Source organism: Podarcis muralis, chromosome 1, assembly GCF_964188315.1.
Source record: "Podarcis muralis chromosome 1, rPodMur119.hap1.1, whole genome shotgun sequence".
In the NCBI taxonomy this organism is placed as follows: domain Eukaryota; kingdom Metazoa; phylum Chordata; class Lepidosauria; order Squamata; family Lacertidae; genus Podarcis; species Podarcis muralis.
The window spans coordinates 69,141,698-69,157,129 of record NC_135655.1 but is presented as its reverse complement, the minus strand read 5'-3'; the positions used below and the strand labels follow the sequence as shown (position 1 = coordinate 69,157,129).

Here is a 15,432-nt window from a genome sequence, read left to right as displayed (position 1 = left end):
GCCACCCCACCTCAAACTAATCTGTTTCTATCCTTTCAGCTGTCTACCATCAGAATAAGAACCAACTGTAGTTTTCTGCCCACTTTGGTGGAGCTGGGACAAAAGCCAGTGGAAAAAAACTCTACACACCATCCTAACTCCCTCCATCAGGGAGTAAGGATTGCAGCCTACATCTGTGAGGTATATTTCACATCCCTATTTTATATATTCCAGAGAGATGCCAGTATATGCTGTGTGGAAAGTATGTTCCCTGTTCAAATCCACTACACTGCATTCTCTATTCAATCTCTATTAAAATCTCTTATACGTTGCTGTAAGGCTGTAGCCTTTTACTTTCCAAAAAAAATAATTACATAAGAAAAGGAAAGATTGCCACAAATTATTAAAATCATATAATTCAGCATGGCTGCTCACCACCATCAGTTGTCGCCAATTTTTGTTCACTTTTTATTGTGTTGAATATTAATTCAAATATGGTATTACATACACTAATGAAAGGACAAATGCTTCTTATCTACTCCCTCTGTGCAGGACTGTTAAAGCCATCTTTTGTATCTTGCCTTAGTAATAAAATGCTGATTTATAGTGTTTGCTTTATCTGTTGAAGTAAGATAATGGAGGAGCTATTGCCCAAGTAGATTTTCATTTCATCTGGCGTAAGATACAAATCCCCACCTTCGCATATCTTGAACCTGCTACTCCTAAAACATAGGTATAGGAATAATGCACTCCAGTGCACAAAGAAAAAAAAGTATCAAGAAAAACCTGCTTGCTATCAAGGCAAACACTGCTACTGTTATGTGATTCACAAAAATAATTTCTCAGAAACTCAACAGCTCTTAAAATCTAAGACAGAAACCAAATACAGACTGTATACTTAGGTCACCGGCCAATGCTCTTCTTTGAACATCCCACTAATGCAAGTAAGGCAGGTGGCAACTAGAGAGAGAGGGCACTTTTGGTTGTGGTACTCCTCTCCCAGAAATACTCACATGGCACGCATTATGCTATCTTTTTTGTGCCAGGTCTTTTATTCTCCCTGGTTGTTTTTTTTACAAAAAAAAAAAGACTTTTACAAAAACTTTAGTTTTTATTTTATCCTGCTCTGCTGCTTTTAAATCACTTACCTGCTTTGCACCACTTGGCAAAGACTGTCTTTGTGAGGCTGCACAAGCATACAAACTTCAGGGAAGAGCTTGTAGCGACTTTGCCCATCTCTGGTCCTTTTTTGCTCCTCTGCAACACTGAGCTAGGACAAGGTTTGGCTTAGCAGGTTGTACAAACCAATGTTACTTTATTATAGATTTTTTTTAAAAAATTAAAATAAAATTGGTTTGTAATGCTGTTTTTAATCCTGTAAACTTCCCACAATCTTAAGATGAAGGGCTTTAAGGAAACCCTAATGATAATAATATCAATAATAATAATCACAAAATAAAATAGGAGAGGTGGCAATCTCGCTTTGTTAACCCCATTCCTGAAAATCACATACTCAATTCAAAGGGCAAAAGGGGAGTTCCTCAACTGCAGTTGCATCATAGCAGTCTAACTGTAGACACCCTCATCACATACTATGGCCAGGGTTTACAGACAGCTCCTATATTTACATACTTAGTGCAGTTTCATGTACACTCCACGCCTCTCTGCTTCCTGCCTCCTCCACATCTACACCCACACTCCTCAATCTGACCACTGCATCTTCAGCCTTAAGTACTATGATCCAGAGCATGCACTCATGATCCAATTCCATCAACTGCAGCAGATTTAAATCCACATTTTGGGGAAATCCACAGATACCTGTTTTCAATAGCAGGTGTCAAATTATCTGTGCTCCTCACATATGACATACTCATCCAGGAAGTCCACCCTCCTAATTTGAGAAATATTCTCAGGCAGCAGCAGACTTTGGTACACAAAGTCCAGCCTAGAAAGAAACCCAAAAGTTTCCTAGCACCTTATAAATGAACTAATAGTTTTTGTACACAACAACCTTCCTGATCAGATAATGACATAGGCAGAGCTGGTGTTGGAGACAAAAAAACTGTACAGATATACATGGGATTTGGAGTTAGCAGAAGAAACTGCACCACTCCATCACGCTAACAATCTGAAATTAATGATATATATTCAAGTCAAAGGCTAAAACAAACTGAACAATACTCATCTCGAAAACATGGAATGTACTACAGACTTTCTATTTTGTGTGCCTATGTAAGACAAGGAAGCTAACATTTCTTTGGGGGAGAAAGTTGAAGAAAACAGCACTCTCTAAAAGAGTATGTAAATCATGTAGATATCTAGTGTGAAAAATTCTCTATACTGCACTGTGTTATTCTCTCCTCAAAGGGAAATAAATCAAAGCTATTATCTTTGTAGTTTTATCAGGAATAAAGAAGGCAGACTGCTGACCTTTTTTATCCTCTGAACTTCAACAAAATTGTTTAACATTTATTTACAAGTCTGTCATATGATAAAGACAATACCTTCAATGAAGCTTCACTCAAAGACCAAGGGTGATACAGCTTATAGTTTAACGCAACATTGCTGCAAGCAGAAAATTAAATGCTGAAAGGTACAAACTTGATAAGAAGTTTTTTTAAGGGGTTTTTTTTAGGTGAACTTGGGAACTTATGCTCAAGGAAAAGTGCAGCTATAATAAAGATCAAGTGCTGAAGCATAAACTACAGTTGTCTAGTTTAGCTACCCGGAAGGTGCTTCAACCCTGAAATTAAAAACTGTAGCATAAACTAGTACATTTTTAAAAATTTGGGAAATGACTTTAAAAACCTACAGGACTAACTTTCAATGTTTGCAATATTTTATGATCAGAACCAAATACGTCTGTGTTTTCATTAATAAAGTTACGTAGCACTGTAGTTATTTGTTTTTTCCACGAGGTGGCACTTTTGTACTGTCATGAAAGGCTTGGTGATTTCTTTAATCAAGCCACATTCCTTCATCCTTTCCAAATCCATTTACACTTTATGGCATAAGAGAATGGGGAGTCTGTGTGCTGTATGGTTTGGCATCAAATCTTTAAACAATGGATTTTCAGTAAACCCCTGTCTCCAAACACTCCTATATGTCTCGGTGTTCCCTAAGTTCCATTGCGGCCTGTATTCCTCAGCTGATATTATTATTCATTTATTATTTAGCTATTTCAAGACCACACTTTCATAGAAAATATAACAAGGCATTGAACAGCTTATAAACACAGTACTGCAATAATTACAGTAGAAATGCCAATGACGTAGCAATGAAAAATGGTCAGTAAAAAAAATTGTATTTAAAGGCCTGTCTGAACAACACAATTTTTTAAAGAGATCTAAAAGATAGCAGAGGTGACACCTGCCAAACTTCTATTGGCAAGGAGTTCCACAGGGCAGGAACTGCCAAACTAAAAGCTTGCCCCCTGGTAAAAGCCAGGGGGCATAGAAGGGGCACCAAGAACTATCCCGTTTATGACCTTGCATCACATTCAACAACAGAATTAGGAGGGTACCCATGCACACACTAGGAGGAGTACAGTGGTACCTCGGGTTACATACGCTTCAGGTTACAGACTCCGCTAACCCAGAAATAGTACCTCGGGTTAAGAACTTTGCTTCAGGATGAGAACAGAAATCATGCTCCGGCAGCAGCAGGAGGCCCCATTAGCTAAAGTGGTACTTCAGGTTAAGAACAGTGTCAGGTTAAGAACAGAACTCCAGAACGAATTAAGTTCTTAACCCGAGGTACCACTGTATACACATTCTCTCACTCATGCGCACACATTCCTAGAGCGCACACTCTCACATGCACACACACATGCAAGCATACAGACCACACATGCTACATTGATCCCCATCTCAGTGCAGGCTGAAAGACAAACCAGGTGCCCCAGGCTCCTTCAGGAGGAAGGTGGGACAAGAAAAGGAGGGAGGGAAGGGAGGGGTTGATGGACCACTAACAAAACTTCACAGAACTTATCCTGCCATGGATTCACCATAAACATAAACCTCTCTTCTTTGTAGCTTCTGTGACAGAGCATCTTCTAGACCAGGGGTCTGCAACCCGCGGCTCCGGAGCCGCATGTGGCTCTTTTACACCTTTGCCGCGGCTCCGGGGCGGATACTAGCGAGGGGAGGAGGCGCATTGTGCGCCCCGACACTCCCCACTGTGGCGAGCGCTGTACTGGCTGTGATGTCGCATGGGAGCGGTGCGTGCGTTAGTCACGCACCGTCCCGACATCACCTTCCCGCCCTCCCGCCCGCCCGCTACATTGTAAGGGGCATGTACGCTGGTCACTGCATTGAAAGGGGGCATGTACGCTGGTCACTGTTTTGAAGGGGAGTGAAGAACACACACACAAAAAAAGGTAACTTGTTAATTTAACATTTATTTCTATGAGGAGGAGTAATTCTGAGGGGTCAAAGAAAGAAATAATAAAAAAGTGACAAAAAAGTTATTTTTATAATGATGAGTTTTGCGGCTCCCAGTTTTTTTACCTTCGGAAACGGGTCCAAGTGGCTCTTTTTGTCTTAAAGGTTGCAGACCCCTGTTCTAGACAATTTAACATACTCCTCAGGCAGTGTAAAATTGTTTATCTCCTATGCAGGTCTGAGGGGGTTCTGAAATCCTATTTTAGTCTCCTTGGGAATAAATTATACCACAAATAGTTACATTTATTAACGGAGCCTAAGAAAAAGTGAGTAACCACTGTGCGTACTTCTATCTACACGGAAAATAATTATTTAAAAAATCCCATTCTTAGCCCTTCCTGCACTGTGCTGTTCTGTCTTGGCAGTATTGCAAATTTTTGCATGCTACCTGTAAGGGTCCCGCCCCGCCCCCCGCATCCCCTTAAAATGCTTTTCCTGGGCTGCTCTTGCATGAGGAATGAATTTCCCCTTTTTAAAATGGTTGCGGCTACATCTGGTGTTTTATGGAGCAGAGCTTACATCCTCTACCCTGCCTCTGTGCCTAGCATATGAAAGCAAAGTTCTGCTGTGGGGGGGAGGAGGGGACTTATTTTGCAAAGATTCAGCAGGCTTGTAAATGTCTGGACTTATTTTCAAGGCTGGTTTAGCACTTGACATCTTGCACCATGTGGTGGAAGCAGGGCCAGATTAATACCTTTGGAGGTCCTAGGCACTTAAAAGATCTTGGTGCCCCCATATTTATCTAATTTAAAATTTTATTTTTTGAAATAAAACAAAACCTACAGAAAGATGGAACGTAATGTTTATTTTTGTATACTTCCACTTTATTCATATTTTGGGGAAAATTCTACTTTTTCCCATTGCAAAGTCTTTGATCAGATCCTTAGAACAAATCTTACATAAGACATATGCCTCCATACTTAGTAGAGATAATAAGGCATCCAGCCTACCTCGTTGCATAGTTGTTCTGTTGGGATTTTTAATATACTTCAGCTGAGAAAATGAACGCTCAGCTGAGCAATTTGTGACCATTAATGCTAAAAATCTGGCAATGAATCTGTGGTGCCCCCTTCCCTTGATACCCTAAGCAAGTGCTTATTTTGCTTAATGGTTAATCCAGCCCTGGGTGGAAGTATTAAGTGATTTCCTTAATTCTGTCATTTGTTTTTTCCACCAGATGGCACCTTAGTACGATACAGTATCTGCTTTGTATAGTCACATTCAATTGGCATTTGTTTTTCAATACACTGTTTTACATTTTAGTGGAGAAACATTAAACGTAAGTTTACACTTCAGAGTCACCTAAGTGTTCCATTCAAACATTATGTGAAAGAAAATGTTTCTTATCTATAGCTATCCTCAGCACAATATGCATATATATTAAATATACAGAAGTTATGTGCAATTTGATCTCTCTAAATCATCAGGAAATTACCTCCTTCATCATGGATGTTGGGAGGTACACATTGCAAAATAAGTATGCAGGATAACTGCACAACAAAATTGCACTAGCCCTTCTCGTTATACTTTTGAGTACATTTAAATTAAGTGATGCAGCTCTTCCCTTTCAGTTAATTTCCAGAGAGGGGATAATGGCAGTACATCATTTGAATCTCAGTTGTATCCATTAACCAAAATAAGCTTTCTCCTTTTTGGTAAAATGCTTCCAAGCTCAAACCTACTGCATCCCACGACTCCCATTTGTGACACAGCTCACAAAAAAGAGATTGACAGCAATGATTTGCAAAAAAATAAAATAAAATTTGAAAATCCAGTTGCATGGGCTGGCACCAATATAGATGGGTCCCTGCTGAATGGAAGCCCTTTCTACCAATTTCTGATCTATTTTGCATACTACTGCCTTGACAAACTCTGCTGCAATATCCTACTAGAATCTTAGTTATCAATCCATACTACCTTGTTGAATTAGGTCATATCCCAAGTGTGATATGCTGGTTGTTATATTGCACCAATTTTTGTGAACTGATTCTACTTTGTTGACTTAGAAGCTCAAAAGATCAGGACATAAATAACCCCATCACCATACAATGTGACAACAACAAAGCATGTACTGTATTCAGATAAAGGTGTAAAAGATCCTAAACAAGAGATTGCCCTTAAGATAAAGGGATAGAAACATTAACAGTGAAATTGTGAAATTGAGTCATTGTGATCATCTCCACATTCATATTAACAAACTGCAGATAAAATCTTGTCCAGAAAGCCCCATTGTTAAATGGAAACCACAAAAGTTCACATAACAAAGAAGTTTGCTGTGCTCATGTTTACTGCAGGCCTTGGCTAGTTGCTAGGAGCACTGCTTTCAGTGGGATTTTTGCATTCTTGTCTAGTTCACTTCCTCAAGTGCTTGAACATTCCCATAATAAAATTGCTTTTAGACTGCCCTGTTCAACACACTACTGAGAACTCAATTCTGTCCAAGTCAGTGTAATGTATCCCTGTTTACATCATATTGTAAATGTAACATATTTTGGAGAAAGTTAGAAGGCTCTTACATCATATCTATGGTCTGGATATGCAGTCTGTACAATATAAAGATATGATTGTACAGGTGTGCAATTCCCCATTGGATACACTCCAACATTTCTCCAATGAAAATAGGAATATTCTAACATACGTAAGCTAGACTCATACAGGCTTTCTCATAGTGGGAACAAGGGGGGGACTTTTTTTTTTTGTAGCCTCCCCACCATATTAATAAATATTGACATAAGTAACTAAGGGAGCATATAATAGAAATCTGCCAAATCATGCACAGTGTAGAGAAGGTGGGCTGGGGAGAAAGTATAGCACTTTTCTCTCTTTTCCATACCAAAACTCCATCCAATGAAATTGAATCACAGAGGATTCTGTATTACAGTATTACAGGCAGATTCTGTTTTACAGGTAGATCCAATAGGACTGTTCTTGTGTTAAGGGTGAAGGGTTGCAGCTGCAACAGTATAGAGAATGTCAGCTAAGAAGGAGGTTCCAAGCTAGAAAATATAATAAAGTTATGCACAGGGAGGACTAAGTGTCAAGGAGTACAATTAGCAGGTTTTTTCTAGGAGCAGCTCGTGAACCTAAGTAGTGCCAATTCAGTGGGGTAGCATTCCTGTTAATGTTGCAAATGGACAAAATTGTGCTACACTAAACTTACTGGTTTCACAGGGTAAAGAAAACCAGCTCCTATCCCCTTTTTGTAATTTTTTCTGGACAAGACAGCTGGCTTCTTCTCTCTCCTCCCTTACAAAAAAAAACCCAACTCCCACCATTCCTTCCTAATGTGTTTTAGCAAATTAATGATTTGTGAATCCTTGATTTAAAGCATCTATTTTACAGGCTGCCGTTAACATTCTTGAGGAGAGTGAATATGACTATCTATTGAAAATTAGATAACATAATTAGTTACTCATTTAGAAGCAGAGAGAAAATGAGTAATCATCTTAGTCTATTGCCCTTGTGTCTTATGGCCCAGTAGCCATAAGATGGCTTTTATTTCAACAACACAGAAGGGATTTTAAGAATTAGATTCATATAATTGAATACATTCATAGAATAAGGGTGATCTAATCAAATTTAATAAAGTAGCTGAAAATTCTGTCAGAAATCATGTAATGTAGGAAACAAGGGTCAACACTGTGGCTATGATGGGCAGTAAGCCTTGTTAGCACTTCTGGAGACGTAACAGAGTGTGCTGTTTTATAGCAAGTGGCTATATTTTTTTCAGGAGTTATAGTTTGGTCTATAATAATAAAAACTAGTAATTACCACCAACAAAGAGAACTCCCATATTGCAAAAGTGTTCATTTCCATTAAATGATTAGAAGAATCAGTGGTGCGGCTGCCCACTAGACCTGGTGAGGATGCTAGGAGTTCATGGGGTGCAGCCAAGTTGTTTTGGTTTTCTCATCATCATCCTCCCTTGCTATTGTGGACACTTAAGAACTTCAATTTTACAAATAGCTTTTTAATTTAAATTTAATTTTGCCAAAATGTTTTTTTACCGTCACAATTCTGTAAAGTAGACCATTGTGCAACTTGAGCAAAACAACAAAAAGAACAATACTACTACCTTAACGGCTAACAAATTTATTATGGCCTAAGGTTTTAGGGACTAAAATCCACAGGATCAGATGTCTCATTTTTTGTAATCCATGCACGCTTAAGGAATAATACATTTTGCTAGCCTCTAAAGTGCTACTTTAGAGCACTTTAGAAACTACACTGCAGTTTCATTTCTGCTGTAAGCCTTTGCTAGTTGTATAACATTTCTGAACAAATCAGATAAAAGCAGCAAGATGGTTCCATGTAAATGCTGAATAGCATGAGAGACAAGAACTCAGAATATTAAAAACCCCACAGAACTCAGAATATTAAAAGCCAGGGGGCTAAGCCACAGTCTCCCAGCAACTTCTTCTGAAAGTTGCTCTCCAGATAGGAATGTAACCATTCACAGCAGAGTCTCTCATTCCCAACTCAATCAGCCAATCCAGCATGGTCTATGGCAGGGGTTGTCAACCTGGTCCCTACCACCCACTAGTGGGCATTTCAGGATTCTAGGTGGGTGGTAGGGGGTTCTACGGCACAAGCTGAATCCTCCTTCCATCGAGCACTGGTGGGTGGTAAGGAAATTTTACTATCAAGAAAGATGCATTAGTGGGCGGTAGGTATAAAAAGGTTGACTACCCCTGGTCTAAGGACACGTGTGACACTGTGGTCTAAACCACTGAGCCTTGGGCTTGCCGATCAAAAGGTCAGTGGTTCAAATCCCTGTGATAGGGTGAGTTCTCGTTGCTCGGTCCCAGCTCCTGCCAACCTAGCAGTTCGAAAGCACACCAAAAAGTGCAAGTAGATAAATAGGTACCACTCTGGCAGGAAGGTAAACGGCGTTTCCGTGCGCTGCTCTGGTTCGCCACAGAAGCAGCTTAGTCATGCTGGCCACATGACCCGGAAAAACTGTCTGTAAAGCGACATGACCCGGAAAAACTGCCTGTAAAGCGAGATGAGCACTGCAACCCCAGAGTCGTTCACGACTGGACTTAACTGTCAGGGATCCCTTTACCTTTACTTTTACCCCTGGTTATGGAAACCAAAAGCCACTGAAAGTGGCAGAAAAAATAGTAAGGTCACACTCTCCTCTGGTCTCCCAACCAGATAACATATCAGGGTAACCAAGGCTGTTTTAGTGATGGAAATAGATCATAATGAGATTGAAATGGATCTACCGTATTTTTCTCTCTATTACACGCAGATTTTTTCTCCTAAAAAGGAAGGGGAAATGTCTGTGCGTGTTATGGAGCGAATGTTATGGAGCGGGGGGGGGGTGTCCCTGGAGCCGATTAGGGGAGCGCAGGAACAAAAATCAGCAAAAATCAAAGCGCGTTGTGTCGGAGAAGGGAAACCTGAAAAGAGGAAGTGGTTGCTTTCCTGCATTCTGCCTCAGGGTCTTACTGCCCACCCTCCTCTGTTTCGTTGCTGTGTTTGCTCAAACGGAACAAAGAGCAGGCAAATCCCCTCCCCTCCAGGCAAGCAGAGGGGAAAGCAGAGGTCTTTCCTTCTAATTCCTCTCCGTGCTCCTCGCAGGCAGCCAGAAAACATGCAGGAGGAGAGAGAAAGCTGGCTTCGGTTTGTGGAAACTTTTGCCTTTTTTTCTCCCTCCCGTTAAATCCCTCTCCTGCTTTCTTAGCCAGCTGCTTCTCTGCACACCGCTCTCTTGTCCCTTCTGTGTTTTTCCTTCACTCCCCACTTAAAATGTGGTTACAAAGCATGGATCCACATGGATCCTCAGGATCTTTGCATTGGGCCACCCCAAATTCACCATCAGATCACATAGCAGCCTGCCCCCCAAAAATCACACACCCACTGTTGCCTGGGGCTGCAATGGTGCAAAAACGTGGTTAAAAAGCATGGATCCACATGGATCCTCAGGATCTTTGCATTGGGCCACCCCAAATTCACCATCAGATCACATAGCAGCCTGCCCCCCAAAAATCACACACCCACTGTTGCCTGGGGCTGCAATGGTGCAAAAATGTGGTTACAAAGCATGGATCCACATGGATCCTCAGGATCTTTGCATTAGGCCACCCCAAATTCACCATCAGATCACATAGCAGCCTGCCCCCCAAAAATCACACACCCACTGTTGCCTGGGGCTGCAATGGTGCAAAAATGTGGTTAAAAAGCATGGATCCACATGGATCCTCAGGATCTTTGCATTGGGCCACCCCAAATTCACCATCAGATCACATAGCAGCCTGCCCCCCAAAAATCACACACCCACTGTTGCCTGGGGCTGCAATGGTGCAAAAACGTGGTTAAAAAGCATGGATCCACATGGATCCTCAGGATCTTTGCATTGGGCCACCCCAAATTCACCATCAGATCACATAGCAGCCTGCCCCCCAAAAATCACACACCCACTGTTGCCTGGGGCTGCAATGGTGCAAAAATGTGGTTAAAAAGCATGGATCCACATGGATCCTCAGGATCTTTGCACTGGGCCACCCCAAATTCACCATCAGATCACATAGCAGCCTGCCCCCCAAAAATCACACACCCACTGTTGCCTGGGGCTGCAATGGTGCAAAAACGTGGTTAAAAAGCATGGATCCACATGGATCCTCAGGATCTTTGCATTAGGCCACCCCAAATTCACCATCAGATCACATAGCAGCCTGCCCCCCAAAAATCACACACCCACTGTTGCCTGGGGCTGCAATGGTGCAAAAATGTGGTTAAAAAGCATGGATCCACATGGATCCTCAGGATCTTTGCATTGAGCTACCCCAAATTCACCATCAGATCACATGTCTGTGGCCACAGCATGAAGCAAAAAAAATGATACATCCACTGTTTCATTCAGAATTTTTTTCCTTGTTTTCCTCCTCTAAAAACGATGTGCGTGTTATGGTCAGGTGCGTGTTATAGAGCGAAAAATACGGTAGATAAGTAGCCTCGTCTAAGAATGCTAGATAGCACCTTGTCCAGTAAAAATCTTTTCTTTTGTATCCTATGGATGTGCACATATAACCCACCAGAGGGAGCATGAACATAAGAATGAAAAAGTAACAGCCAGAGACATATGAAAATCTTAAACCAGGAATGGCGAGCCTGTGGCCCTCTAGATATTGTTGGACTGCAACTCCCATCATACCTAACCATTAGCCACGCTGGTTACAGCTGATGGGAATTGGAGTTCGACAACATCTCGCAAGCCACAGGGTCCCAGTTCCTTAAACTGTAACCAAAGAGGTTTAGATGGTATATTAGAAAGAACTTTCTAAAATATACGTCAACCTTAAAAGCAGCCATTGCTTCAACTGGGTTTGGAATGCTAAGCAATATAAAATTTACATTGCATTCCAGATGTTTTCTCTCTATGCTATATTTTTGCATAAAGTTTATGTCACACGCTGTGCTCATTGTATACAAACAGCATACAAAAAGCTCCAAATCAATTTAGGTTTCATATGAGAAAACACTTTAAGGCTGCTGTCCTAAGCATAATCACATGAAAGTAAGACCTACTGAACTGTGTGGGACTTACGGTACTTCTGATTAAACATGCTTAACTGGTGGGATAGTTTTTCCTGATTCAGACAATTCTGTAAAAGCTACACAGACAACATTCCAATTTGAACTGTATAACAGTAACAAAACAATAATATACAAAAGTGCAGTAATATTTCTGCAGAGAACTGTGAGTTTATGAAAAAGACTTTCAATGTTGCCTTATGGCACCAGGACTGCTTAGTCTAGGAAACAAGAAGGTTCTGAAATAATGTATTTCCTTAAAGTTATGTACTCCCAAAAATAGAATAAAAGGCCTGGAAAAATCCAAGACCATTGGCAGACTGAAAGCCTAATCATTGCTGCCACCCAGGAATCTGATTCTTTCTTTAACTCTGAAGGACAAAATAAAGTAGCAGGCGTCTATTCATTTGACAGGCACCACATTGGGAAGGAAAGTCATTAGGAACTTTAGAGCAAGGTGTCTATTGCTCCCTAACATCTGAATGAGGATATATGAAAGCTCTGAATATATGAAAGCTCATATGAACATATGAAAGCTCTGGATCGGTATCTGAAAGTGCCAATAAACTGTTGATTCCTGGAAAGATGGAGTCTCTGTGTGCAGGTAGTTTCTGTGTGCAGGAGATAGGCAACTTATCAGTTGCAAGATAAGAAAGAACAGGTGCATAGCTTGGGGATACTCCTCAACACATCTCTGTCACTAGCGTGTCAAGTGTCCTCTGTGGCTAGGTAGGAGTGCCTTTTACCTACTCTGCCTATTTCACCAACTATAGCTATTCCTGGAAAGGAACAGCCTGGCCACTGTAGTGCATTCATTGTTGATCTCAAGGCTGGATTACTGCACTCTGTATGGGGCTTCCTTAAGGCCTGGATCAGAAGGTTTTGCTGGTGAGGAATGTGGCACTCAGACTGTTGATGGAGGCACACTGCCAACATCATGTGGCATTTTTGTTAAAACATCTGCACTGGCTGCATATCTACGACCAAACCAGGTTCAAAGCCATTGTATTAATTTTAAAAGCCTTAAACATCTTATGTCCAGAGTACCTTAAAGACCACCTAAACCCTTCTACCCGGCTTGATCACTGAACATCATTAGTCTTCCCCAGAGCTGGCAAGGCTCACCTGACAGCAACATGAAACCGAGCCTTTGGTGTTATCAACCCTGTCCTGTGGAATGCTCTGCCAACAGAGATTCAGCAGGCACCCTCTATTTCAGCCTGCAGAAAACCTTTCTCTGCTACCAAGCTTACACAGGCAATTAAGAATACATCTGATTTTAATTTTTAATGCACTTTTATTCTGTGAAGATACTATTGCTGTAAACTGGTTGGAGATGGCTTACGCTATAGCAGTGTATAAGTGCTTTTATAAATAAATCAAATGAATAAATAACAGGTGCGTTTAAGGCTGCAACATCACTGCCAGAGGAGATGTACCTCTCCTCCGTCCTCCACAAACCTGCCTACCCCGCGTATATATTCATGCAACGCTTTAGATCGATTTATTAAACTATAATAGCAGAGTAAGCTGCCACCAGCCTCTACGTTGCTTTTGCTGCTGCAGCCTAACCCGGCCGGCCCCTCTGAGAACGGATAACACGGCAGAATCTCCGAATAAGTGACCCAGCGGGTCACACGCGCGGATTGTGAGGGACCCCAAAGGAAGCTGGCTGACAAAAACACAAGCAGGTCCCTCCTTCGCCCGGCAGCCCCGAAAAGCGCCCACAAGCGGCGGAGATGCTGCGCTCCCCTCCCTGGAAGCGGCCGCTGCGGGCGCCCAAACGCAGCCGGCATCCTCTTCGTCGTCATGGCAACCGGACAACTTGCAGCCTCCCTCCCTGGCTCCCTCCCTCCTTCCCCCTCTCGCCCCTCGCTTCGCAGCGGCAAACGCACACACCTCACCGACCCCGCGGCCCTGCCGTGGCGGCTTTTTCCCGCCTCTCGGTCCCCGGCCGGCTCTTCAGCCCCTTCGCGCATGCAGAAACTTTTCTCCACAGCCGCCCAGCCTGGGCACCGCGGGTAGTACAGGGGCCTCGTAGGGACAAAGTAGCGCAGAGCGCGGAGACGTTCCTCCCTGCAACCCCCTCCCCCCGCCCTCCTCAGAGGCCGGCCGGCCCCACCTCAGGGAGGAGGAGGAGGAGGAAGGGGCGGTGGGACTTTCCCGTCTCCCCCTCGCTTTTCTCTCGGTAACAGAAGGGCGGGCGTTACCTCAGCCGACCGGCGCTCTGAGAGAACTTGCTCTTCGCTTTGAAAAAAGTTACATTTCAAAAACCGGCTGCAGCCGCCGCTCTGCCCCACCATTCCAGCCTCTAAGGAAACTTAGCAGGGCAATCTGGGAAGTAAATAGCAATGAATACCGTGGATCTTTCCCCTCAGAAAATAGGCTGGGAGTCTCTCAGCTCCCTGCGAAACTTGTCCGTTGGGATTGTCCTCTTTCTGATTTCGTGAGGCTCACTTGGCTCCGCAGTTCTTATTGCTGCTGCTGCTGCCTTGGATGCTCTTTCGCGTATAAGGAGTGGTGTGCTCAAGACATGGCCCCAGGAAGCAGGAAAGAGCCACTTGCACCGAGTACCATAATGTGCAATTCCTGCATCTTCCAAGTTCCTCACTTAGCAAGGCTGCTTTGTAAAGTTTCAAATGCCTTGCAAGGACTTACAGTATAAGCCGCAGACTGCCCCCTGACGCGGGGTTGTTGGAAACAAGAGGGTTAAAGGATCTTAGGCCGAGGTGGGGGGCTCCCGGACCAAGATACTTCGGTATCTGGAGGGGGGACAACCCCACTAGCTCCCACACCTCAGTGCAGCTTGCACAGGAGAACAGTAGAGTTGGAAGGGATCATGAGGGTCATCTAGTCCAACCCCATGCAATGCAGGAATGTTTCACCCAGTGTGGGGCTCAAACCCATGATCCTGGGATTAAGAGTCTCATGCTCTATGGACAGAGCTCAAATTATTGTGTCCTGTAAATCAAATATCCCACTCTGATGCCACTTTTTAACAGTGCCCAAAATATGCCCGTTGAGGCACCCTCTTCATCTTGCCTCACAACAGGATCACTTCTGAGCTTTTTAAACAACTTCTAACTGTGTGGCACTACATTATCTCTTTATTGTAGCAGGAAAACCCTCAATCGACACAAACAGCGCAATATACAATTTGCACAAGGGAGGGTACAATCTTGCTATGAGGAATGGGTGCTCTTTGCAACTCCTTACCTGTTATGCAGTCATTATGTCAGGAGTTCCTAAACTGTGGTCCATGGACCACAAGTGGTCTGCAAGTTTCATTCATGTGGTCCACAGTGTGTCTATCAATTTGTGGTTGAAGGCAACAGACATCAATCACATAAAATATTCATGTTGATTTTAATGGTATTTTTATTGCTTTTATTTCTTACATTGTGTTTTTTGTATTACAGTTTCAATGTTATGGACATACAAGGTAATAAGACATAAAAGAAGCAGTAAAATA

General features: G+C 42.6%; 1 protein-coding gene across 31 annotated transcripts in view; it reads right to left on the bottom strand.

The window, feature by feature from the left end:
- Positions 1-14,553, bottom strand: part of STK33 (serine/threonine kinase 33) — a 57,877-nt gene extending 43,324 nt beyond the window's left edge. For 8 of the 31 annotated variants that reach the window (XM_028731999.2, XM_028732005.2, XM_028731989.2 and 5 more), the window contains exon 1: positions 13,860-14,063. The gene's annotated coding sequence lies outside the window, so the exon portion shown is untranslated. Of the gene's footprint in view, positions 1-1,127; positions 1,148-13,859; positions 14,065-14,319 lie in introns of those variants that run through there. The other 23 variants (XM_028732028.2, XM_028732040.2, XM_028732060.2 and 20 more) reach the window with 13 other exon arrangements.
- Between the last annotated feature and the right edge of the window lie 879 nt (positions 14,554-15,432).